At 35.2% G+C, this 26763-nt stretch overlaps 1 protein-coding gene across 3 annotated transcripts in view; it reads right to left on the minus strand.

Annotated features, from left to right (window-relative positions):
- Window positions 1-11586, minus strand: part of nompA (no mechanoreceptor potential A) — a 329738-nt gene extending 318152 nt beyond the window's left edge. For all 3 annotated transcript variants that reach the window (XM_081761969.1, XM_081761968.1, XM_081761967.1), the window contains exon 1: window positions 11505-11586. The gene's annotated coding sequence lies outside the window, so the exon portion shown is untranslated. The remainder of the gene's footprint in view (window positions 1-11504) is intronic.
- Between the last annotated feature and the right edge of the window lie 15177 nt (window positions 11587-26763).

Consider the following 26763-nt stretch of genomic DNA (forward strand, 5'->3'; position numbering starts at 1 on the left):
AACAGAAGCTGATACAGGTGGTGAACAACACTGAATTCTAGTGAAAGTGCGTTGACATAGCGCGCATGCAATAGGAACGGCGTTCTTTATGTTAAAGCTTCACTTGTGCAACTGAGCCAGAAGCTGTGAAGCACAACTTTAATGTTAATTCTATTTACTTAGACATGTCACATGGATGGTTCCTATCAGCTTTTTTACAATTGAGATGTAAAGCAGGCAGCACGGAAATTACTGACGAACTTCATTCTGAAAGGATATTCGAAATTGTTCACACCTTTATAAACAATCAAATTATTAATATGTCAAGATAGTTTTGTTTTAATATTGTTTTTTTCATAAAAGTACCAAAAAAACTATTTTCGTAAATTTATTTGTATGTTATCGGTACCAAATTAAACAAAGTGCAGAAGTATAGTGAGTTCCTTTCGTGCTTTTCTAACAGTGAATACAGGCAAATTGTTGACTCCTTGTTTATTAATCGAAAGGTTCGCGGACTCAAATCATAGAATTTTATCTAAATCTCACAAGGAAAATTGATGAATGATATCTTTAAACTATGAAGAGAAATGAAATGAAATCTTTCAGTTTAACGTACCACGTGTATGCCTAAGGGAAGCAGTTGATTTAGGCAAGTGAATGACGATGGAATAATTGGTGGAATGATAAAGTGGGAGAAAACGGGAGTACCCGAGAAAACCCATGAAAACGATGTTGTCCACCACAAATTTTCTTGGTCAGGATCGAACTAATGACTCCATGCACCAGAGGTAAGGGTTCTACCATTGAGCCACTGTGTCTTCCTACCTTTAAACCTTCCTTTAAGCTTTAAGCTTCCTTCCAAATATTCAATCATATATCTTTGTTGCTAACAGTCGTACGATTTCATATTGATCCCAAAACATTTTTAGCAATTAAAATCATAGCAGCATTTGCATCAAAATCTTCACTAAGTTTTTTTCTTCTTTTTCCCTTTAGTGCCACAGAGTCTTATGTGATTGACTCTAGTCAAAAGAGTATTACCGTGAATTAAAAAGTAAAATAAAATTATGTCACTAAGGCACAAATAAGTTTTAACGTCAGCTTTTATCCATCTTCTTCAATTTCAAAATTAGTATACTGTATTATCAAAAATAATTTCTCATATTAAGAGAGTAAATTACCAACGGTAAATACAGAGTAAGGTAAAAATTTGTCACCATCCTTTTAATTTGAGAACAGTATGACGGAGGATGATTATACCTGGGATATGCGTAATAGGCGTGAATATTAGTATCATGAGTACGACAGAAGTGACCGTTTATCATACGGATAGAATAAGTTTTAATTAATATAAAATCGAAAATTTGAATATTACAAAAATTGTGCCCCTTTCCCCCCATAGGAGAGGATTCTTTTTTAAACATTTGAACACGTATTCTCTTATTTTCAGATAAAAGTTGGAATATCGAATTTCACACCATCAACGTAAGCGAATTTTTACATTGAACATTTTTGTTTTAAAATAAATGCCGGGAAATTTTAATATTATAAAATAGTGTTTTCCAACATTTTTCTTATAGCGACACCCTATTTGTACCGATAGTTTTACACTACCCCTTTTCACTGTTTTTTCTCCATATATCAAAAATTCCGGTATAGGACATATTTCATGGCTGCACATGTGAAATCCACTTTTAGGTATTCCTCATTATACAGTCTCACTCTTACAATCTTACAACATTAAAAACAGAATCATCCTGTGTTATATCACTATATCATTGAACGTTACTCGTACAAAATTATAAAAATCGACATCTTCACAACACAATAAATGCGCTGAACGAAAATATGGGAATTTATTACTATTTTATCACAAGTTCTTTCATTTAATATTCTGAATTTATAACAATTTCGCGACATTCTTGATGCTATCACGCGATATTTAACTTGCAAAGCTCTGCATGAAACTTGATTTCCTTTAACCATGTCGGTCCCGGCGTCCCCCACAGGGGACATAAAATATGACTCAATTATTATTTCTTTACAACTTTAAAATCAGACTGGCAACATTGACAACTGTTCACAGGGGATGATCCATCTATGATCATTCCCTGTAAATAGTTTTCAATGTTACCAGTCTGATTTTAAAGTTGTAAAGAAATAATAATTGCGTCATATTTTATGTACCCTGCAGGGGACGCAGGGACTGACTTAAACACGTATTCCGTTATTTCCTAGGGAAGAGTTGAAATAGCAAATTTCATCCTTACATTCTGCAATTTCTGAATGCATAGTGAGAAAATTAAATATACTGCAAATTGTGTCTTTCCCGCATTTAGATCCCAATAGTTTTAAAATTCTAAAACATATGCTAAGTAATGTTTAAGTTTATATGTCGAGTTTTATCTTTCTTACTTTAGGGATTGCGAGATACATTATGATACGAAAATAAAAAGAAACTTAGGATATGCAATTACAAAAATAGTTCCTTACTCCTTGGTTTTCGAGCAGAAAGGAATTTGCTCTACAAATTTTACGTTTCTACTGTTAGTAGTGTGGCCTTGATGACGAGTCAATCACTTCTGCTCTTTTATACATCACTACCTGAAACATCCGTTCTTGTCATAGAGAGGATAAGGTTTATGCAATCTATCATATTTGAAAGTACGATGACTGAAGTAAATAAATAAATAAATAAATAAGCTCTTTCGTGTTATCTCTGTCAGTTTTTCTGTCAGTTGGCATGTCCCTTTTTGCCTAAAGTTCGGCTTAATTGGCATCAGAACTGTCACCAATCAACTTCACGATCCAGAAAACTATGGATTCAACTATAATACCAATTATTTTGGACGTGCTATTTCTCACTCACCCTCTCCAATGACGATGGATGTTAAAGTTGGACTTGAACGGCGTCGAGAGTGTCACTATTCATCTCAGCGCCTCGATAACTACAGATCTGACACTAATATCCATCGTCTTGGGTATTTATCCTCTCCTTTTGTGCATACATTCTTTAGTCCCCCAATCACCCCGATGCAAAAAATCGAAAAGGGGGAAATGAGTTAAATCTAATATAAATAAAATAAACAGTTTGTTTGTGTGTTTGTCTGTCTGTCTGTCTGTCTGTGAGCCGCCTCGACACCAGACGAGTGGACCGAGAGTTACCAAATTTTGGTCAGGGGTACCTTGACCCAGGACCCAGATCAACACGAAGTCCTTTTTTTAAATTTCGAACCAGGGGTCTCAGGGGGCGTTTACCGGAAGAGGCTTGGGAACCAGACAAATTGATCGAAAGTTACCAAATTTTAGCCACGAATACCTTGGTCCTGGCTCCAGGCCAGAGTTAAACGTTTTCGTCAAAATTCGAACCAGGGGGATCTCAGAGGGTCGTTTACCGGGGCATGTAAAAATAGTAGAAAATGGCCGATATTAGTGTCGAATTCATATTTTTGCGATCGCTGAAATAAATGGTGAAACTCCGATCGCATCAACTTCCAAATTCACGCTATTCGGCTCCGGGCCGGGGGTCACCGGGTGGGGATGAGATACCGACACATATAAAAGTAATCAAAATGACCGATATTAGTGTCAAATTCATAATTTTCGCGGTCGCTGAAATCAATGGTGACACTTCCGTTAGCGATGACTTGCAAATTTAGTGAAACGTGTATGCGGGCCGGGAGTCAGCGGGGGGCGGGATACCGAGACATGTAAAAAAAAATGCCCAAAATGACCGATATTAGTATCAAATCCATAGTTTTCGCGGTCGCTGAGATCAAAGGTGATACTCCCATAGGCGTTGACTTTCAAATACAGCCCCCGTACGAAGCATGGGTATATTCAACTAGTATATTAATAAAAAAAAAGCAAACGCCGAAGGCATTGCTTCTGTCAATCTGAATGAAATAGTGAAGTGACTATAGTTAAGTTCTGCAGAATACTTCTTCCATTACTCGTATCCTCGCTTTAGTTCTCTTTAACATTTCATTATCTTCGCTAATGCTATGTAGGTACTGAAAATCAGTCACCTGTTTTCTTATATCTGATGATAACTGATTGTTTCCAGTCACCATTCCTTCTGCTTTTTCAACGTTTATTTTCATACCATATTCTTTGTAACTTTTCCTGAAGATTCCAAGTACCATGTTAAATTACTGTTCAGATTCCGTACAAGTCACACCAGCACAAGTATGCGCCTTCAACTTTCTATTGAAATACTGTCTTCCCTACGTAGACCATTATATATATATATATATATATTAAATATCTTTGCAGAGAACCAACATATTTGTTGAACTCTTCATTCAATTATGCTTTATAATGTTATTTCTTCCTCTACTCTGCAGTTACTAGTTGTCTCATATGCAAGTTACTTATAACTTTTTGTTTCTTCCATTGCAACCCAATCTTCTTTTAACACCGTGTGCGTGGGTTTTCTCGGGGTTCTCCCGTTTCCTCCCACTTTCTTCATTCCACCATTTCATTCATTACTTATCATCACCGTCTCCTTTAGCCTAACCGGCATAACCGTGGGACGTAAAACTCAAAGATTTCCAATCTTCTTTTATAATTCTTACCAGGGAGCCGGTTCTCCAGGAATAAAATCTTAGGTCAATAAACACAACAATATAACCACATAAAGGGATCCTTTCTATTTTTCTAAAAAAAAAAAAAAAAAAAAAAAAAAAAAAAAAAAAAAAACTTGCACCGATTATACTTAAAAAGCCAACAGCATCTCGTGTACCCTTGCCCTTCCTAAAGCCAAACTGATTTTTCTAAACTATTTTGTTTATTCTTCCATTTGGTCTACTGTTCAGCATTCAAAGCATAATTTTTGCTGCATGCAATATGAAACTACTAGTTCTATAGGGTTGTCATCACATCTTACTAGGTTTGAGTTTTAGGCTACAGTTTCATTGTCGTATTTAAGAAATATTTTACTCAGTTTCCCGTTTTAGGTATTTAATTAAAGAATCTAAAATATTTTTGTTTTTTACCCTCATATTCTTAATGAACTCGCATGGTATGTTATCCATTCGGCTGCCTCTTCCTTGCTTGTCTCGGACATCGCTTTCCCAAGTTCCTTTCGAAATCTTGTAAGCCCCTTCATAACCGTTGTTTCGTCTTCAATGTCTAAAATACGCGGTCTGTCCCTACTTTTATACAAGTTATCAATATATTATTTACATCTTTGTACAACTTCACTCCGCTCGCGGACTATCTTCCCATTGTCCCAGTTTTAGTTGCCTCTATCGTCGCAATGCCTCGTGTTTCCTTATAGTTTTTTTTTTCTTTTTTATCTATAGATAGATACCACCCTCTTGTATATTTTATCGCATTTCTCTATTCTTTCTAAGTTTGTTGCATATTTACATTTTCTTTTCTAGAAGTTTTATCTTGCCGTATTTATTTCCCTTCGTAACTCGTTGAATTTCCTGTACACTATATTTATCTTCCTCGGTGCTCTATTGCTTCTGGATTTTCCTTCCTTCCATTTTCTGTAACATCTTGTCCATAATCTATTATTTCTTAGCCGTTTCTGCTCTCAGTTCCGTACTACTTCTTGTGGAATGTTTAATATGATTCTACTACCGGTAGTATTTGCGTCCTCTCCACGTTAGAATTCTTTTCTTCGAACATTTGCATGAATTAATTTCTTACTTCTTCAATTCTCAACTTTTCAGTATCCAACTTATTATTGCCTACTTTTCTTCTGGCCACATTTTATTTTCACTTATTTCGAACAGTTCAAGGTTATGAGAAGAAATGCCGGCTCCAATGAGAGTCTTAACATGTTATGAACTAATCCGATATAAGTTTCTTGTAAATTTTAAAGGCTAATTCTTCGTTATTTCTCAATACTAAGAGTGATATTTCTTTTGCCTTATAAAGAAAATTCCTGACACTGTTCTATAATGATATACACAAAAGAAATATTTTGTGTGTTGCAATTTAATGATTCCCCCGGGAAAACGCCCATATAAATAAGCGACTTTTTTCCCTTGCTCAACTGATGAGGTCCTTGAACCACTCTCAATGAGACATCCCCTCCATCCCTACTCCACCCACGAATCAGCTCTTCTTCAGTGGATTTAAACGTGGGAAAACTGAGATCATATTGCGTAATATTACTATCCTACAGCAAATAGCAAGTGGAGTCAATCAGGACCGCGCGCGCGAGCTTTCCAAACAAGTGACAAGCGAATGCGTGACGCAACAGTAGGTGACAAACAGAAATGTCTACCGGAGACAGGCGAACACCAGTGAAAATGAAAATATCACGATAGGCATCAAAACAGGGAAACAAATGCGTTGTTTGCTTAGGTAGAAAGCCGAAACCGATGCTGCACACTATGCATTTCATGCCTAAAGATTTTATTAAAATGTTGATACCTCTGACTGACATATGACGGAAGTTATTTTGAAACTTCTTGTACGCGGTAGAATATCGAAGAGTTCCTCTATGAGAATCAGTGATAATGGCCTACTTTCCTTACCATTTCCTATGTGCATTGTTAAAATATTTTCTATTTCAATACGAAATGAATAGTAAAAGCAGTCAGAATTGTGAACTACTTAAAAGTGAGAACTGGGTTATGGAACAATTTCTTGTAATTTGTGTCTCATGTTTTTGGACAATTTAAGTGAAATTTGTGTCTCATGTTTTTTGACTATATTCATTATTCAGTTTGAAAGAGTAGGAATAAATGAGACCATGTGAGGTTGATATTCTTTCCAAACAAAATTTCATACAATTCAAGTTATCCTTATTCCATTTTTGATTTCTCAGAGACAGGGCCGGCCATAGGAATTTGCCGCCCCCTTTTTCCAGAAAGAAGAAATCTTAAAAGCTAGGATTTTAAGTATGCTATCCCATCATGAACAACGAAGGGGAAGGAAAAGGCACTCGCACTCAGAAATTCCTAAAAACTATAAATGCAATCTCGTTATGTCTATTTTTTTAATAATAATTTGTTCTGTTAGTGAAAGATAAAGGAAACACACCTGCAGACGAAAGATGGTAATTCTTTATATATAATTCAATATCAAGCTTCAATCTCAACAATTTGCAATTAAAGAGCAACTAGCATCTTTATCTTCATTTCTTGATTTTCCTTCTACATCTGTTAATTTTAACAAAAACTTGTTTCCACCTTCAATAATAAGGAACTTGTTTGTGACAAAGACAAGACTAGTTTTCATATCAAAACTATGATAACTAACTAAATGGTACAGGTGTTCGAGAATTGAGTTCTTGTAATTGACAGCATTCAAGCAATTCTTGCTAGGATTTATTTGATCATTTGTTTTAGCACGGTCCATGTGACCTTAAACTAATGCGACCTGAATATGATTTATGAATGAAGTATTCAAATATAAGGTTAGATTACTAAATTTAACTACCATCATCATAAAGTCTGTCTCCAACAAGAAATATTTATTTTAAATAATAGCTATAGATATGACAGATAATCGCGCCCCTCGAAACTTGCAGCCCCGTGCAAATGAATATGTAGCACATATGGTAGAGGCGGCCCTCCTCAGACAGAAAGGATAACTTAAAAGTATTAAACTCCACAATATTATTATTAACGTTTAACGGACCAGGATTGTCCAAAAACAAGACATACCAGTCGAAAGATCACGCTGAGCTGAACTAAATGATATAGTGTAGTTTACGAAAAATCCTTATGCGAAGTTTACGAGAAAATTGAGAACAACACATTTCGTAAGCGTGAAAATTAATGCAGTACGACAATCACACGATCTCTTAAAATGAAACTGATGCTGAAATACACACTAACCAAGCTTTTCATTACCATATTCGAAATGAAATGAAATCTTTCAGTTTAACGTCCCACGATGATGCCTGTTAGGCTCAAGGAGACGGATGATTAGAGTAAGTGGATAATGATGGAAAAATCGGTGCAATAAGAATGCGGGACGAAACGGAATTTACCCAGAGAAAACCCGCGGACACAACGCTATCCACCATAAACTTACTTGGCAAGGGGTCGAACCCGGGTCCGCACGCACAGGAAGTGAGAGATCTACCCTTGAGCCACCGTGTCCCCTACTATTACACTAGAGATATGATGGTATACAGTATGGTTAATTTTATATATATATATATAATTATGATTAAATCTTGAATGTTATTTTTTGTTTAAATGTAATTAACGTTGTCCAAGGATAATACATCCATCCATTAGTACGTCATATCGAGATGAACAGAATTATGTCCTTGAATGCTAATTCTCATGTGGAGTTTTCGAAAAAAAAATTAGAAAAATACATTATGATAGCGGTAAAAAAGTACGTTCTCTGTTATGAATTGATGCACTTGATAGTTCGTATTCTGCTAAAATAGAATGTTTTCTTTTATTATTATTATTATTATTATTATTATTATTATTATTATTATTATTATTATTATTATTATTATTAATATTATTATTATTATTATTATTATTATTATTATTATTATTATTATTATTATTATTATTATTATTAGTTATGTACTCCATATAAAAATTAACACTATTATAAAGCAAATAATGTTTATTGTTGTATAATTTATCCTATCAGTAACGCATATACCTCTAATAGTGACACACATAAACCTGCTATTTGTAAACACTTAACTTCAAAGAACTAAATAATGTGTATCATACGAGGATGCATCTATTTAGCATTTTATCAGAATTTTGAAAAATAAAACGTATTATGTAGGTGTAGGCTTTAAAAAAAGCACAAGGTCAGTGCCTTTGATATATTATGCATGATGGAGTAATTTCAACTACGTTATGGATCGTAATTATTGATGACCACGAAGGTATCAACAGAATGAACAACATTTGAAGGCCACTGGATGTTCAGTTACAGAGTACTTTCTCAGTACTGAGCCACTATGGATTTTTATTTTATTTCTTACGTTTACTTTTCTTCACTTTGTTTCTCTGTAATTTTTGAAATTTTGAAAAAATCAGCGAATTCATAAAGATTTGTCACTCAACTTTAACATTTCGATTGATCTAGTTCTTGACCATGTTTAATTATGCATATAGAAGACAGCTCATCTGCAAGATCCATTACGATGAGAATTCTCATATGTTTATAGGCCCTAAGTTGTAAACCTAAGTCGAAGGTCGAAGTTTGTTGATTTATTAATTAGAGTTTAACACTCCTTTCCAGTACTGGAGCTATATGGACGAGATTTATTGCCCAAATTGAGGTACAATCCACTGGGTACTACTACCGAGGATTGAAGCTAAGACAATGTGCATAGAAAGCACTCCCGTTAGCCGTCAGCCTACTAACACACTGCACTGTTTTTTTATTTATTTTATTTATTTATTTATAAAGATAACTGTTTAGAACAACAGCTCCAAAACGTTTTGAACAACGAAGCACTTTGCAAGAGAAATTGCAGAACTCTAAATAGGTATCTTATCACATTTATAGTGTCCCTTAACTTTACAGAAATATCCACGGGGCGATTATAACTGCTTCGCAGAGCACAGTTTGCGAGTCGAAGTCTAGAATAAGAAACATAAGGTTTTAATTTAAGCCACTAAACATTTCTAAAAGAAGCAAAAAAGAAAGACAGAAAGAAAATGAACTAAAACCATTACTCAGAGGATGCTCAAAAATCAGCGTGATAAGTTGGTACAAAACTCTACATCCCTATATCTACCGGTCCTACTTTCCTTTATCTCTTTTACTCTCTAATTCACATTTTCCTCCCATTTCCTTTCCTTCTTAAGTTTCTTTGCCTTTCTTCATTACAATTTTTGCATTAATCTTGCATAGACCTAAATAAACCTTAAAGAACGGAGTTCTTACCCAATTCCTTCCATCTTTCCTTATTGCTAGTGGCTAACGTACGCATATTTCGCACCTGGTTGATTCAGTTCCCGGTAAGAAATATTGAAATTGAAATGTATAATAGTGGTCCATATTCAACATGTTACATAAAGAGGCTATACTTAGCCTTGGAATACAAAAGTAACAAATAAAATACATCTGAGAGTGTAATTATTCAATCTAGTTATGATCAGGCAGCATATTACCAAAAATGCAAGTTATTCGGTTATTTATCAAGTTTTTTCAATTCGCCGAAAAAGTATATGTGCATTTTTGGTGCCACAGTCATAAAGAAAATAAAACTTTTTTTATAGTAGCAACAGTACTCTAAACATTGTTTAATATCAATAGACCTGACCATGACAACTTAGTAGTAAAACCCTTACTTTGAATCACGGTATGGGAATTCAAAACACACAGAAATAAGAGATATACAATAGGTAGCACTCTGGTCGAGTTGTCTCAAAAGATCGTTTCAGTAATTACTTCAAAATTAATTTACACATATCGTGGCTCACTGATACTCCGTGTGATTAGTAGATTGGCTTTGATATCTATGGTCCAGAACTTGATTGCCGGTAATACATGTTCCCATTGCAGACATGAATCTCCTGGATGTAAATAGTAAAATATTAACGTCTTGCTTATGGCATTACGTTCCCACATTCAATAGCAATGAGAAAATGCTTAGCTTTCATATAACTCATGCGGTACACACGTAGAATATATAACTACGGAGAAACAATCTATGGAATTGAATCCCAATAATAAAACAAACTGCGTTAGTTCACACTTAATGCTTCGTTTCAGTTAAATTGCTGACGTCCTTGGAGTAATAATTTACTAACAAACGGACAATGAGCTTACACATTATTGATTTATTAGTAAAAATGTGAGCAAGCCTTTGGAATTGATTCGAATACTTTTACGAAGGGAAAAAAGGCTCAAACTAAACCTAAACAAGATTTAAACCTGAGATCGATTAACAGGCAGTATTCAAAACTACTTCAACATGTTAAGCAGAAAACCCAAAGTATCTTGAAACATGTGCAACAAAATATTCCTTGAGAAAAAAGGTATAAACACAGGAGATAAGTTTACGATGTACTCCAGGATGCGTATCCGCGATCCGCAATACCCAGTTTCGATGTAAACATAAAAACACTTTCAAATCGTCTTTGTGTTGTAAATCTACCTCATCTGGACGTTATACCCAAAATCCTAGTCTCAAATTAAATAGGCTTAGTAAAGGATATTTCTAGTGTTTCGAGTTTGCACGTTTCGAACATCTAATGACAAAATTAAGCATAAAGGAAAACTAAAATTTGGCCATGGGTTATCACAACTATAAATTTACCTTTGGCAGTCAATTGTTGAATTTATTTAACATATATTCCTTGTTAGGATTTCCGAAGTCATGATGTGTATCAATTAAGCAATATTTATAAACACAATACTTAAGACGTCTCTTCATACTGCATTTTAACGATGAAGATCTACTGATCCCTTAGTAGAGATTTTTGGAAGTTAAAATTTCTACTGGTTGGTTCCTTTTACAGTAGGCACTTATTCACGTGTGATTATGAAGCATGACTTTAAAGAGCAGAGTTGAGTGCGAATGAGTTGTTAATGTGCAGTTGCCAAAGTCGTTTACTCACCTGTGTATCCTAGTGGTCAACTCCCAACGGTAGCGTTTTGTAGACTGCAGGTTCAATTCCAGCGCCGAACGTGGATGATGCTGCAGCCGGAACAGAGACTTCCGTCGGCCCTTATGACCGTGACTGACGTTATCCCTCCCCCTCTCACCTCACCTGCCGTTTGTCTTCGTGGGTCGCCCGCGCGCCCAGGCTGTGAGGTAATAGGAGAGCAATATTTCTCACGTTAGTATTACTATAAATGATTATTTCTATAGTTTGGCGAGGCCATGTCAAACCGTTAGATAATTCTATTTATATAAAATAGAATAAAAATATTGGCCCCAGTTCACAAAAATAGAGTATTGTCACTGATGCATAGTGTCCCGAAGAACCGTAATATATTGTATCAAATTTTTCAATGAACTTTTTTTTTTTTAACATCAGTGAGTAACATTAGTTACACAAATGTCTTATCAATTTTACGAACGGGTGACCCGACACTATTGCGTAGACTACGACACAAAGTGACATTAGAGGAAAGTTTATTTTTTATTAATATTTAAACTATGTGTAACAATTTCCTGAAATCAGAATATATTATGTTTCAGTCCTCGAAAATGTATTACAAGTAAAAGATACGATTTCGGAAATTTATTGTGGTCCTAGGTAGGATTCTCAAAGACATAGGAGATCAGACTGTTTCGTCTCTAAAAGATGTGAAACTGACATCTCGTCTCGGAAAACCTATATTTTGTATTGGAAGAACTCTGTCGCTTCTCGTATATAGTCAAAAAATGCTGTCTAGTCTCGTCTCGTGGACGTTCCCACTGCTCGTTTCGTCGGATCATGGACTATCTGATTTTCTGAACCCCTTCTAGGTTTTGTCTAATAAAATACAACATTTTAGTAAATGATTATACTCGGCACCACTTTAAAAGAACTATCAGCTACCTTTCTGGGCTTTGGGATATCAAATTTTGAAACCTTAATTTGTCTATTTTTAACAGTTTATGAAGTATATGTGGTTACAAACAGACGCCGAGTAAATAAACATTTCGTAATTCGTTATGACATCAACACTAATGAAAGGTATGGGCTACCACACTAGAAATTCTCACTCCCACTTCTTTATGCTTCAGTAATCATTGAATATTTTGTACTTACGATATTTATGAAATATGTACAAAATTATAATAGGCGATTTCGGAAAACTTCATCCAAAGAAATCCTATTTATCAGTAAAACAACCGCTTTAGGTTCTTCAGAAAGAAATATTATTTGTTGTAAAAATAAAATACTAATATATTCGTTTTTTCAGCGTTCTTAATAGTTAGCACAATATTTTGCCAAGTTTAATAATGAAATATCTATTCACAAAATATCAAAAATCAGTAAAGCTACTTTCGTGAAAATCGACAGAAGAAACCAGCAAACTAATTTCTGAAATTCTGAATGAAAGATAAATTTTGTCTTAGTATAGGGTCGTTAATTAAATATAAACGTAATAAGTTAGAACGGTTTTCGAGAAAGTAAGGGGTTTCTAATTTTTACTCTCCAGCAAACTATTCTTATATTTTGTATAGGAGAAAAATTCAAAATTATAAGTGGAAACCTTCTTCAAACAGTGTTGAGCTTTAAGCCTCTGTGCATACAAATTAATAAATAGAGGTCGTCCACTTTACTTTTTTTTTAACATGCAGAACCGTAGCTACAGATTTCGGCGCCCGGGGCGAAGTAGAATTCGGCGTCCCCTGCACTCACCTTACCAAGTTTTATTTTTTCTTTTTTTTCATATAAGGGAAGTTAGAGATGGGCACGAACGAGTTTTCTTTCAAATTCGACTCGACTCGAAACAGGCATATTTGAGCTTGACACCAGAACTCGGCTCGAAGAATTTTCTGCAACTCGACTCGAAACTTGACTTGAATACGGATCGAGTTTCGAGTCGAGTCAAGCCAAATTGAGCTAAATCCTGTGTGTAGTTTCAAGTACTCTCTTCAAGTATTCTACATAAACAATATAATTATGAACGATATTACATTATTATTATTATTATTATTATTATTATTATTATTATTATTATTATTATTATTATTATTATTATTATTATTATTATTATTATTATTATTATTATTATCATAACATCATACATAAACATGAAAGATAGGCGGCTTGTATCTGAACACTAAAAACTAGTTGACTTCCGGTCATGGTCGCCGAGGAGTCTCCAGAAGGCAAGGACATCGTTCAAGAGGTTCTGGGTTTGAGTTCCGAAGGAGCAAGTATTCGGGCTCGAGCCAAAAATTGTTATAAGTTATAGGGCGCCGGCCACATGTTCAAAACTGCTCGCCCTGGGTTTAGGGTTGTTAACGGCTCGGCTCACAGCTCATTCATTATCGAGCCAAACCGAGAAGTGAGCCAAGCCAACAGCTCACCCAACCAAGCCAAGCCGATTAACATCACTACCCAAATTGAGCTTCCGGTTTGGCTCAAAAGTTCGACCGTGCAGGTCTCAGCCTTGATGCTAAGAATTGCAGTATATTCTCATATTGGTGCTCACGATATTTGAGGCTGTCTCGTTATAAAAAATCTATTCTCGTCTCGTTATCGAGAGCAGAAGATATGCGAGTAGTGTCCCCTATCGTGAGCAACATTAAAGTATTCCACATTACTGCTTGCATTTCTCATAGCCTTCGTTTTTAGTCTAATGAGGTCATGATTTTAAAACGAGTTAAAACGAGCTGAACGAGCAAGCCATTTATCAAACTCGACTCGACTCAAAACTCGACCTCAAAAACAGTGACTCGGTTCGGAACTTGACTCGAGAAAATTACATTTGACTCCACTCGAAACTCGAGTCGAATTCGAGATCGACTCGTACCCATTCCTAAGGGAAATAGCTTTTTTTTTTTTTTTTTTTGTTATGCTACTCTGAATTTTTATTAACCTGCTTGGACAGAACATTGCAACAGCCAAAATCGATCATTATGTATTATGTTTCAAATAAGAGCTGTATACAAGAGGTTTATTTTGGACTTTTTGTTAAACTTGACAAAACTACCTTTGGTTCTATACAAATCCACTTGGAGAACAGTTATGGAAATTTACAACTATTTATAACATTCCATACTATCAATGAGAAATGAAATTTCAATGCATTAGAAACTATGTGCTTTCAAAATGTTCAAAATGGGTGAATGCGTTAATTTCCAGTAATAATTGTAAACTTTTGTGATTTTATTCTGAACTAGTTGAATATACCCATGCTTCGCACGGGGGCTGTATTTGGAAGTCAATGCCTGTGGGAGTATCACCATTGATTTCAGCGACAGCAAAAACTGTGGATTTGACACTTATATCGGTCATTTTGGATTACTTTTATATGTCTCGTTATCTAATCCCCCCCCCCCCGGTAACCCCCAGCCCGGAGCCGAATAGCGTGCATTTAGAAGTTAGTGCGATCGGAGTTTCACCATTGATTTCAGCGACCGCGAAAACTATGAATTCGACAATAATATCGGTCATTTTCTACTACTTTTACATGATCCCGGTAAACGCCCCCCTGAGACCCCCTGGTTCGAGTTTTGATAAAAACGTTTAACTCTGGTCTGGAGCCTGGACCAAGGTATTTGTGACTAACATTTGGTAACTCTCGGTCAATTTGTCTGGTCCCCAATCCGGTTCCGTTAAACGCCCCGCCTGATACCCACTCTGGTTCGAAATTTGAAAAAAACGGCTTCGTCTTGATCTTCACCCTGAGCCAAGGTACCCCTGACCAAAATTTGGTAACTCTCGGTCCACTCGTCTGGTCCCCAGCCGCACGGAGACAGACAGACAGACAAACACACAAACAAACTCTTTATTTTATTTATATTAGATGCGACCACACATATAGCATTTTAATTGTGTTTATTTTGCGGTAAAAAAAAAAAGTGAGATGTAACGGAAATTCAGAAAGAGCATTCTTTGCGAATTTCTCAATACTGATTGATGGAGGTGAAGAAGATGTTTAATGCTTTATTTAAAATCCAAAACATAGTTTGGCTACTACATGTTTGGAATTATAGAAATTACTTAATTTCTTAATGGAAGTTCTAAATTTAAGGTTACTTATTAACATTTCACTACATCTCTCTCTCTCTCTCTCTCTCTCTCTCTCTCTTTCTCTCTCTGTATATATATAATGTATGTGTATATTTTGTATGCAAAATATGACAACTAGATACATACACAAACACAAAAAATCATGGCGATACAAGTGGTTGTGGAGAAATTATTTCAATAAATTCATTCAAATTGAAAGCATTTCGTATCTCAATGGAATAAACAAATGGCTGTGATCAGTTTTTGAGAAAGACGAATTTCTTTGGGTTAAGTTCTGACCCCTGAAGCCCCTGTTCTACAACTGCTTGAAATTCGGAAATGCTTATATTACACTTGTTTGCGTTCATTTTTAAGATTCCCACACAAATAACAGCTTGTGTGTGTCTCTTCACTCTTCTCATTTGATACCTTCATTCTCATCGTCGTGATTAATCCAATTGGTTAGAAAAGCGGATTAACTGAGCAAACTTATCACCGTCAAAACGCGAAACACGTGTTTCAGACTTTGGCCGTTTCTGATTTCGAAAACGAACCTGCGTACACTGTAAGACATTACTTGGCATCTTGCATATCATATCATCAATAAGAAATAATATATAAAACTGCTTTTAAATAATAAGTAAAATCTTGTTGTGAATCGTGTGGAAATGTTTGGGTTGCGAGCGGAGCGAGCAATAAAATTTTTAAATCTATTTCTTTGCAAACTGACAACAATATTAATTTAATAGAGCGCCAATACCTTGTGGGGGCGAATCGTTATTTACTCATTTCCATCACTTTTCCTTTCTTCTTGGTCGTTATGCGCCCCGCTTACCCCCCCCGCCCCCTTTCTTAGGCTACGGCTCTGTATACATGTCGTTACAAAACATATAAATGAGTCAGATATTCGAGTTGTTTGTATTTTCTAATGTTCACAAAACTTTACTGATACTGTTTCCTTTTTATTTATTTTTTTTTAAATTTTTTTAAGACGAGAAAAAGTCTTACATGTAAAGTACTATTTTTGGCAGAGAAAATTGTCCAGAAAAAATCCCCAAGAGCAAAATATCTATTGTAGGATTGTTTCATAAAAATATCCTAAATTATATTGTAAGATTGTGGTTGCTTTAAGAAACACGAACAAAATTTTCTGAGCGTTTTTGAAAAAAAAAAGTCATTCGAAAAAGACACTAAAAAGTAAACTAACGCTCTGGATTTTCACACGGGAATGACATATGATTTTACATGGTTGTTAATGAATTATTGATTTTTTTTTAATATAAACAAAATTGTTTCGGAAGTTTTCGAATAGATCACAACTTTTGATTTTCATCCTCCAGTAAGCAACTCTTATTTTGGGAATAGAAAACATCTATGAACCCTACTGGAGCTTCTTACAAAAACTTCAACTTCATTTTCTTTTTCGATATGTTAAACGATACAGTCTCTATAAAATAGTATGGAGCCATGAGTGTACATCCACTGGAACAAATGGACGCACAGACGACCGCACAAAGATAGATTAAAATAGAAAAAATATTGGTTCCGACATGTAAGTGTAAATCCCTTGAAACCTCGAAGTTATTATTTATTTTACTTTTATTTTTTTCTCTATCATTAGAATTTCCTCTCCTTCGTCTCTCGAAAGTAAAATAAAAGAAATGGTTTAATATACGGAAGATGTCTCCCTTATGTTGTGTGATCCAAAGAAGACAGACGATAAATACAAGGGAATAATAAACAAATTGATGAAAATAGGAAAGTGAAAAAAATGGAAATTTTCAGAAAAAATACAGAAATGATTATTTAAGATTAATTTCTGTGAAATATGTTGCGAGATCAAGTATGCGACCTTTTACATCAGATATAAAAGTTACATCACTGAGGCACCGTATCTACTATTTTATTTATTTTACACTATTTGCGTTGTATACATAATAGACTAGCCTTTGGATAGCTGGGGGCTTTGCCCCCAGACCCCCGGGACTTCCCGCCCTACGGCCTCGCATTTCTTATATATCGGCCTTTGAATCAACAGTGAATTTCGTGAACTTGCTCTTCATATTTCCTGAATCTGCCCATCCGGGGGCTTCGCCCCCACACAATGTCTTCACTCGGACCACGCGTCGCATCTCTTGAACCCACAATTCTATCGTTTCTTTTCCTATTTCGCTTATCTAAAGATAGGATTTTGTATCACAAGAAAACGCCCATTTAAATAGCATGGGAATTTCTTCATCCCCCTTTAGACCCATAAAAATTTTTAAAAATTCACTTTTGGCAATTTTCATGTCGGTTAGTCTTGGAAGGCTACAATCATGCCAAAATTCATCATTCTAATCCTGCCGGAAGTGCCTAAACATTTTGGGGTGTAAAAGGTGTTCCATATAAATAACATGGGAAAGATTTTTCAGTTCCATAAAACCACTCTACAGTGCGAAATTTTTATTTTATTGATCTACTTAGTTAACGCAAACGAAAACCTATAAGCATACAGAATTTCAAATTTTTATTCCAACTCCAAGTATCTAAAATATGAGATTATAACTCCAAATAAAAGACCCCTAAAATATGAGATTATAGCTCCAAATAAAAGGCCCATTTAAATAATATGGGGAATTTCTTCATCTCCCTTTAGACCCCCTAAAAATTAAAAATATACACTTTTGGCAATTTTTCTGTCGGTTAGTCACAAAAGCTACAATCATGCAAAATGTAATTATTGTAGCCCTGCAGGGTGTGGCCAACAATTTGGGGGTGTAAAAGGTGTTCCATATAAATAACATGGGAAAGATTTTTCAGTTCCATAAAACCACTCTACAGTGCGAAATTTTTATTTTATTGATCTACTTAGTTAACGCAAACGAAAACCTATAAGCATACAGAATTTCAAATTTTTATTCCAACTCCAAGTATCTAAAATATGAGATTATAACTCCAAATAAAAGACCCCTAAAATATGAGATTATAGCTCCAAATAAAAGGCCCATTTAAATAATATGGGGAATTTCTTCATCTCCCTTTAGACCCCCTAAAAATTAAAAATATACACTTTTGGCAATTTTTCTGTCGGTTAGTCACAAAAGCTACAATCATGCAAAATGTAATTATTGTAGCCCTGCAGGGTGTGGCCAACAATTTGGGGGTGTAAAAGGTGTTCCATATAAATAACATGGGAAAGATATTTCAGTTCCCCATAAAACCACTCTAAAGTTGGATTTTTTATTTTTATTGATCTACTTAGGTAGTGCTAACGAAAACGTACAAGCATACCGAACCTCAAGTTTTTATTTCAATTTTAAGTACCTAAAACATGATATGATAAGTCCAAAAATGGGTCCATTTAAATAACATAGGAAAATTTTTCATCCCCTCTTTAGACCCCCTAAAAATTAAAAATATTCATTTTGGCAATTTTCCTGTCGGTTAGTTTCGGAAAGCTACAATCATGCCAAATTTAATCATTGTAGCCCTACAGGAAGTGCTCAATAATTTATGTCAGCTCATGTAGTTTTATATATAGTTATATGATATGATATTGCAAAAGTAGAAATTTAATTTTCATTATTCATTTAATCTCTACATAAAATAAAACATTAAAATGTTTGACGGCTAACTTCTCCTGGACCGCTGGACAGATTTCGACATTTTCTTATATATCAGTAGGCAATGACGTACTTTAGGGTTTTATTACCTTAATTTCTCCGATGGTCGTATCCTAACGTGGTAGAGGAAGTTCAAAACTGAATGCTAAAAATGAAGAATCTCACAAGCCCATCAAGTTAGACAGATGAAACTCGGCATATAAACTGCCCAATAAAAATAAGGGAACACATGTCACACCATCGTTTGAAAGCTTCGGTTTTAAACGAAAGGAGAGCATTTTCCATATAAATAAAAATGAATGTAGCTGTAAACTTCTCAGAGACCGCTGAACTGAACTTGTTATGCTTAGTACATGAGTAGAGCATTTATTAACCTAGGTTACCATCACATTATTAACCTAGGTATCTTGGTAGCATGTTATATTATTTGATGCTGAACACAAAAAAATACATTAACGAAACAGTATTTTTTGCCATTCAGGGCACCATTATTATATATGGCGGCCACACATGATAATTAATTTTCGTTAAAAATAATTTTATGTTTTCTTCATCAGGTGTAAAATGGTGTTTCAATTTTTATTTATTTTCAAGATATAAAGTGTTAAAATTGTTACAGATGATTTCCCATGGCCGTCATTTTGAAGCCACCATTTAATAAGTGTGCGCGGTGAGGGCAAACACCCACTTTTTTTTTTTACTTCATTATGGACACAAGAATATCTTTCAGTAACAATTTACTCCATACACGGACTTGCATACAGAAGTGTTGCCAGCTACTGGACTATAGGCTACGCGAAGAATTGGCATTTCAGCTAGTATTGTCTAATTGTGTATATAAATTTGAAACAATATATTTAGAATGAAAAGTTGTAAATTGAGTAAGTCCCCAGGATTTCCAGTTCAACTGATAAACTTCATTTGTTTTCCTTTATTTATATTCTCGAAAGATTAACGAAAGAAAGGAAATATCTCAGATGGTCTGATTATTTTAAATTTGCACACTCATCAACAAATGTTTGTGTCCAGGTTTTCATGGAATTAATTTTGTATAAGAATTAGAACAAATCCTGCAGGTCATGAAAATCATAATAACTTAGTTAAAGAAGTGAGTTTCGTTTCTCATTGTAAAATTACATTAGAGTTTCAGACTATGCAAACTCAATACTGAAAGCAAAACTAGTAAATCTATAAATATCGGATGCAATGGAGCGATCATGTGAGAAATAGAACTTGTTTATCGGGTGCTGAATCCTTATAAAAAACAGTTTCCTGTTGCCTCTTACAATTATTACTATCTACGAATCAACATTAAAACTGAAAGTTTTACTAATTATTATTACCCTGGATTTTGTAGAACAACAGCTGAAATGAAATATAATCTTGGGATTCGCAATCTTTACCAGAAACAGTTTCTCACATCCTGTCACCGTTGTCGTTTCATGAAAATGAACAATAGAGCCGGAAGTGGAAATTGCTATATTTCTATCACTTCTGGTTGCAATAGAAGAATGAAGTCGGTTCTTGCGATACTGAATTCATATCAGCAAATTGCCTCTCTTCAGTATAAGTGTTGAAACCGAAAATTTTTGTTTTCCACTTCTTTCAGTTCGATTAGTGGGATAAAAGTGGGAAAAAATAATTAGGACGTTGAATTCACATCTGAAAGTCATCGCTTGCTAACAGATATCAACAAGCAGTTTTCTGGAATCGATTCAGCTTATCAAGAATGGATTTAATATTCTCCGTTAAGCCTATATTCAAACTGAAAGTGGCAGAATTCAATCGTGTCCGGTTTCAACGTTAATCGTCATAGAAGAAAACAGTAATAGATACCGACCAGCTATTTTAGGAATTGATTGAACGTTTCAATAAAAGATACCATCTCCACTCATATTACTCTGCTGAAACAGGTAATTGGTAGAAACTTAGTAGTATTTCCGGTTTCAATATTGATCTCTATACTGCAAAAACGGTAATAAATAACGAGCAGGGGTTGTTTCTTAAATTTAGTTCAGTGTTTCAACAACAGGTTGCATGTCTTTCGTTATTCTGCTATTGGAACCGAAAGTGGTAGAAATAAGCCGTTTTCGGTTTTTAACGTTGATTGTCATATAGAAAAAAAATGGAATAGAACCGGCAGACGTTTTCTTAATTGGTTCATTGTCTCAAGAAAGGTGCTACTTTCACCCATATTAGTCTACTAAAACCATAACTGGTAAAATTGACTAGCACTTTTGGTTCGACCTGTGTTGATCTCTGTTGATCAAAAACGATGATGGATATCGAGAAGCAGTTTCTCAGCGTACACGGAACATATTTCATCTTCTCCTTTAACACTATATTCAAACCAACACTGGTAGAAATCAACCGTTTCTGTTTTCAATGTTGGTCATCATGGAAAGGAAACGGTTATAGCACCAAGATATATAATATATATATATATATATATATATATATATATATATATATATATATATATATATATATATATATATATATATATATATATATAGTATTAGCATCTCAACGACGGGTATCATTCCCACCAGTAAAACTTAACTACAAATGGAAGTTGTAAAATTGGCTAGTAGGCTACTTTCGGTTTCAATATTGATTTACATTGAACAAAAACGGTAATAGATATCGAGAAGCAGTTTTTGTGCAATCGATTCAACGTCCCAGGAATAGGTTCCATCTCCTCCATTAATCTTCTATTCAAAACGGAATTGGTAGCAATTAGTGTTGCTGACGAGACAGGATTTTCTTGATAAGATGCAAGACGAGAGTGTTTTTCCAAAAGAAAAAAAAATATTTTTTTGAGACGAGGAAACACCTTCACGGTTCATTTGTGGACGAGATTGCCCCAAATTCCGTCTCATACGCAACCGTTTTAGAAATCAACGTTTTCCTTTCTCAATGTTGACTGATATAAGACAAAATTGATAGCGATAAGCGAATTTCTGAAATAGCCGCAGCGTCTAAAGTTAAGATATCATCTCCATTCGTCCAGGGAACGATAAAAATTTACTAGTACTTTCGGTTTGTACGTCGATCACCATTGATTGAAAACGGTAATAGATAACGATAAATGGATTTTTGGAATCAATTGAGCGTCTCAACAACAGATTTCATCTTGTCCTATATTTCTCTACTAAGATCGAATGTGGTAGAAATTTACTATTTACTGCTTCGATATTGATCTCTATACACCAAAAACGGCAAGATATAAAGGTAGCAAGAAAGTTCTGTTGCTTTTTCCTCACCATCTTCAAACATCGATATGTCACCTAAGACGTACCTGGAAAATCAAAAATAGTTTCCATCAGCATCAACGACTTTCTGCCAACGTTCTGGAAGAACATGAATTCCATCGCTATAGAGCTCCATCGCTGTAGCGAAGAAGGTATAAAGTGCATGTTACACCTCTACTAGGGATTTGAACTGGCATCGTCTAAGGTGATTGTCCAAGAAATGGAGCAGCTGATAATCGGACGGTGCAATGTCCGGGCAGTATGGTGGATGCAATAGTGTTTCCCATCCAAGGCGTAGAATTGTGTTCTGGGTCATCCTAGCCACGTGGGGCTTAGCGTTGTCCTGTAACAGCAGGATCGCCCTTTGAGATTCAGAAGTGCTGGCTCCAGAGTTTTGATTTTTTTCTTGAACGCGGGTCAACTGCTGACAGTACACAGTTGCATTGATGCTCTGACCAGCTGGTAGCAGTTCCCGATACATGATGCGGCGAGCAGTCCAGGACCTTTTTCTGGTACTGTGCAGGTTTCGGCTGTTTTGGAACCAGTTCGTGGGATGCTAACCAATGATGACGGCACCGTGGAGCTTCGTACACAACCCACGTCTCATCATATGTCAACACCCTGTCCAGAAATGGCTCCTGTATGAGACGAGACAGCATTGAAACGCAGGTGTATGCTCGAGTTGCCTTCTGGACCGGAGTGAAATCATGTGGCACTCATCGACCCAACTTCCCAAGTGCTTCCCAAGTTGATGAGGTGGTACCGAATGGCTTCTCCACTCACAATGAACTTTAGTTCCAGATCATCACATATCTGACCACTGTTCGCCTCAATTGCTGCCTGAAGATCTTCATTTTGCACATGTGTTGGTCTTCCGGCACGTGGTGCGTCTTAGAGTGTTTCGTCACCGCCGTTAAACTTTTTAAACCACCGCTGCACTGTCGGCGCAATTACGACAACCTCACCAAAGGCCTGGCATATCTTCCGCTCCAATACAGCGGCGTTTGATCTCAGCTTAAACTCGTACAGAATTCACGCCCTTATGACGCTCTGTGGAAGTTCCATGTTCACTCTGTCCTTAAGTAAGTTCACAGTGTAACTGAACTGCCACAACCAGGTAGTATGTTGGATATACTCACACCAACAACTGACTTCGCCTTATTTCCATTCGCTTTCAACTCACGGTGTGAGGGCCAATGCAACACAAAACTCCACAAAAAGTGACAGAACTTTCTTGATTACCTTTATATATAGAGAGGGAAGCGGTCTTTTGTAATTCCAGGAAAAAAAGAAACTCTCATTTCGACCTTCATCCTTGTATGTAAACCGGAAATGGTGAAGAACTATGATTTCCTGTTTCAACACTGATCGCAATAGTGCAAAGTGGTAACACACACATACACACATTTACACACACACACAGAGAGAGAGAGAGAGTCAGAGAAAAAGAAAGAGAGAGAGAGAAATGGTTTTATCATATATAGTTAATACCGTAAGAACCGGTTCCATTACCAACTTTATTTCTCCAGCGCAACCAGAAGTGGTAGAAATGTACTATTCTTTCTGGTTTCAGTTACGATCTTTATAGACCGTAAGTAGCAAAACATAGTAAGTTATATGATATGAATAATATGACGCTTTCTGATATGAATTCAGCGTCTCTGGAACAACTTTTTTCCTTATATTGAAACCGGAAATGGCGAAAACCTTATTACCGGTATTAACGCTGACCACCATAGAGAAAACGGTAATAGATAGCGAGAAGATTTGTATATGACTTCAGTACTGCAAGAATAGATTACATATCTAATGTTACCCCTCTATTGCACTTAAAATGATAGAAAAAATATGCCATTTCTTCCGGTTCTAATATTGACGCCTACAGAGCGAAAACGGCAATAGGAGGCGACAAACGATTTTTTATATGAATTCATTATCCAAAGAATAGATTTGATCTTAGCTTTATTATTCTACTGAAAACAGTAGTAAGAAAAAAAAAGCTGTAGAATTTTTGATTTCAATTTTGATTCATGTATAGTAGTATTTATAAAAGATAGCAATAAACTGTTTTCTTTTTACATGGATTCAACGTCTGATAAGTATGATTCATCTCTCGCTCTTACACTATTCCAGTCGGAACCTAAAGATCAATTTAAATATTAAAATTCTATAGTTTAGAAGTCAACAGTAGTTTCATAACTGTAACATGAAACTCATTTATTTTGTATTATTATTATTATTATTATTATTATTATTATTATTATTAGGCTGTTATTAGTTGGGAATAAATCTTCAAGTGACTATTTAAAATACTTAAATGAGTTGGTAGTCTTCTTCGTGCCCACATTTATTTTATTATTTGCTGTGAGCTTCTTTCCCCACTTCAAACTGATGTTCCGCCTTTTTCTTTGCTTTGACCTCCTGGTTCATTTACCATTCAAGAAATGCAGAACTCAAGATCTTCTTGTTTGTAATGTCGTCTTGTGTGATTCAGATCATTTCTGACTTCGTCAACCAATTTCTCGGTGTTTGATTCTTCCTTTTCTCCTATTTTCATACAATTCAACTTTTCGTTTTGTGAGCCTATTAAGATTCATTCTTTTGACATGGCTGTAGAATTTTAACCTGCGTTTTCTAGTGTAGTCATGAATGTCTGTTTTCTGTTTGATTTCCTGTTTGCTCCTGATCCTGTATTGTTCGTCTTTGTTTCTGACGATTTTCTATTTCATTTTCTCAATGTTTTCAATATCTGCTTTTCTGTTCAAGATTTTTTCAAGAACCATAGAGACGTTATTTTAAAGCCTTAATTGTGCGTATTTAGATATGATTTCGTTTGTCGTAGATGTTTTGGATGAGTTGGTATGTAGTTTATTTTTTATTTTTTTTCAACGTGTGATTCAATTGGCTTTTGTTTCGAATTCTCTTTCCTGAACTATTTCAGTCAGACATTTGAATTGTGAAACTCGTTTGATTTTACCGTACTTTGTGGCCATGTATTTTGGTACTTTGTTAGAGACGATCCTGTAATGTATCGGTTGCCACAAAATAACGTGTTTTCCCAATCATTAGGAAAAACAATAGTTAATAAAAATTAATTATGGGTATTTATTCACGTGTAGGAAAGAAGAACGACCGAAAAATATTTGTTTTGATATGGAGTCTGCAACCCTGTTTGATGTTCATGAGGAATTTGGCGACATAGCGTAAGTCACGATGGTTGGTGTTACCCTGTATTCGCGTGTGCGTGTTTGGCTCTTTCTTTAGTTAGCCTGCCTCACTGAACACCCTTTTAAACAACTGCCCTTACATACAACGTATTCATACTTATAACGACACTGAAAAAGAGATATGTGTTTACTACGTCCTACGTCCTTACGGCCAGCGGGAGGACACAGAAAGGGGGCTGGAGGGTGTAGTCCCTCGGTCTTGTACTAGTTCTGCCGCTCCACACGATAAAGGTTGGACACAATACTTACTTGTCACAGGAAAAACTACCTCATATATATATATATATATATATATATATATATATATATATATATATATATATATATATATATTCAAATATGAGAGCATTGAGCAGTACATCTTCGAAGTATTCCCTACAACGCTCATATACGAATCGTTATGAAGAAAAACATAAAATATTTTCTTAATGCTTTTTTTCAATTTCGGGGTTAATAACATTTGCTGTATGTTAACTTTTTTTCAAAGCACTTAGGGTACTAATAAATATTCTTGAACTACAATTTGCTTCAACTCTGAAATGTTACTGGGAAAGCAAGCATGCGAAGTCACAGACAACTATCTAACATAACTATTAGATGTATAACTCAAGTAAATAATTATAAAATAGCAGTTAGTAGAGAATAGTATATTGTCAAGTCACGTACGGTAGGTTTAAGCCAGGAAACACTCAACTGGCTTAAATTTCGGTTCCCGCTAGGCCAGAGGAACTTGACGCAAATTTTGGTATTTCCTCATGAATAGTGCCTATGTAAATAGAAAACACGTCTTCTGCATGGGATAGCGGAGTTCGATTCCCGGTAGAAGTACATATTAATCAGATTCTATGTCAAACAGTAGATTTACGTCTTAAGTCTGAAAATGAAAGGTCAAATGAAATCTCATATGAATTAGAAACTATTGAAGCCGAATGCATACTTAGTTTGTTCAATGTAAAATGGAAATATTATCATGCCCCTAGAGTTTACAAGTCAATAAATATTATAAATATACGAAAAATGAGGATAGTAAACTTTTAATTATAGCTTGGCTTTTGTATCAGTTTCAAATTACATTCTTAATAATTATATATGTTAATGGATACGAAACCAA

This window comes from Thermobia domestica, chromosome 6, assembly GCF_964235325.1.
Source record: "Thermobia domestica chromosome 6, izTheDome1.hap1.1, whole genome shotgun sequence".
NCBI classification, from domain to species: Eukaryota; Metazoa; Arthropoda; class Insecta; order Zygentoma; family Lepismatidae; genus Thermobia; species Thermobia domestica.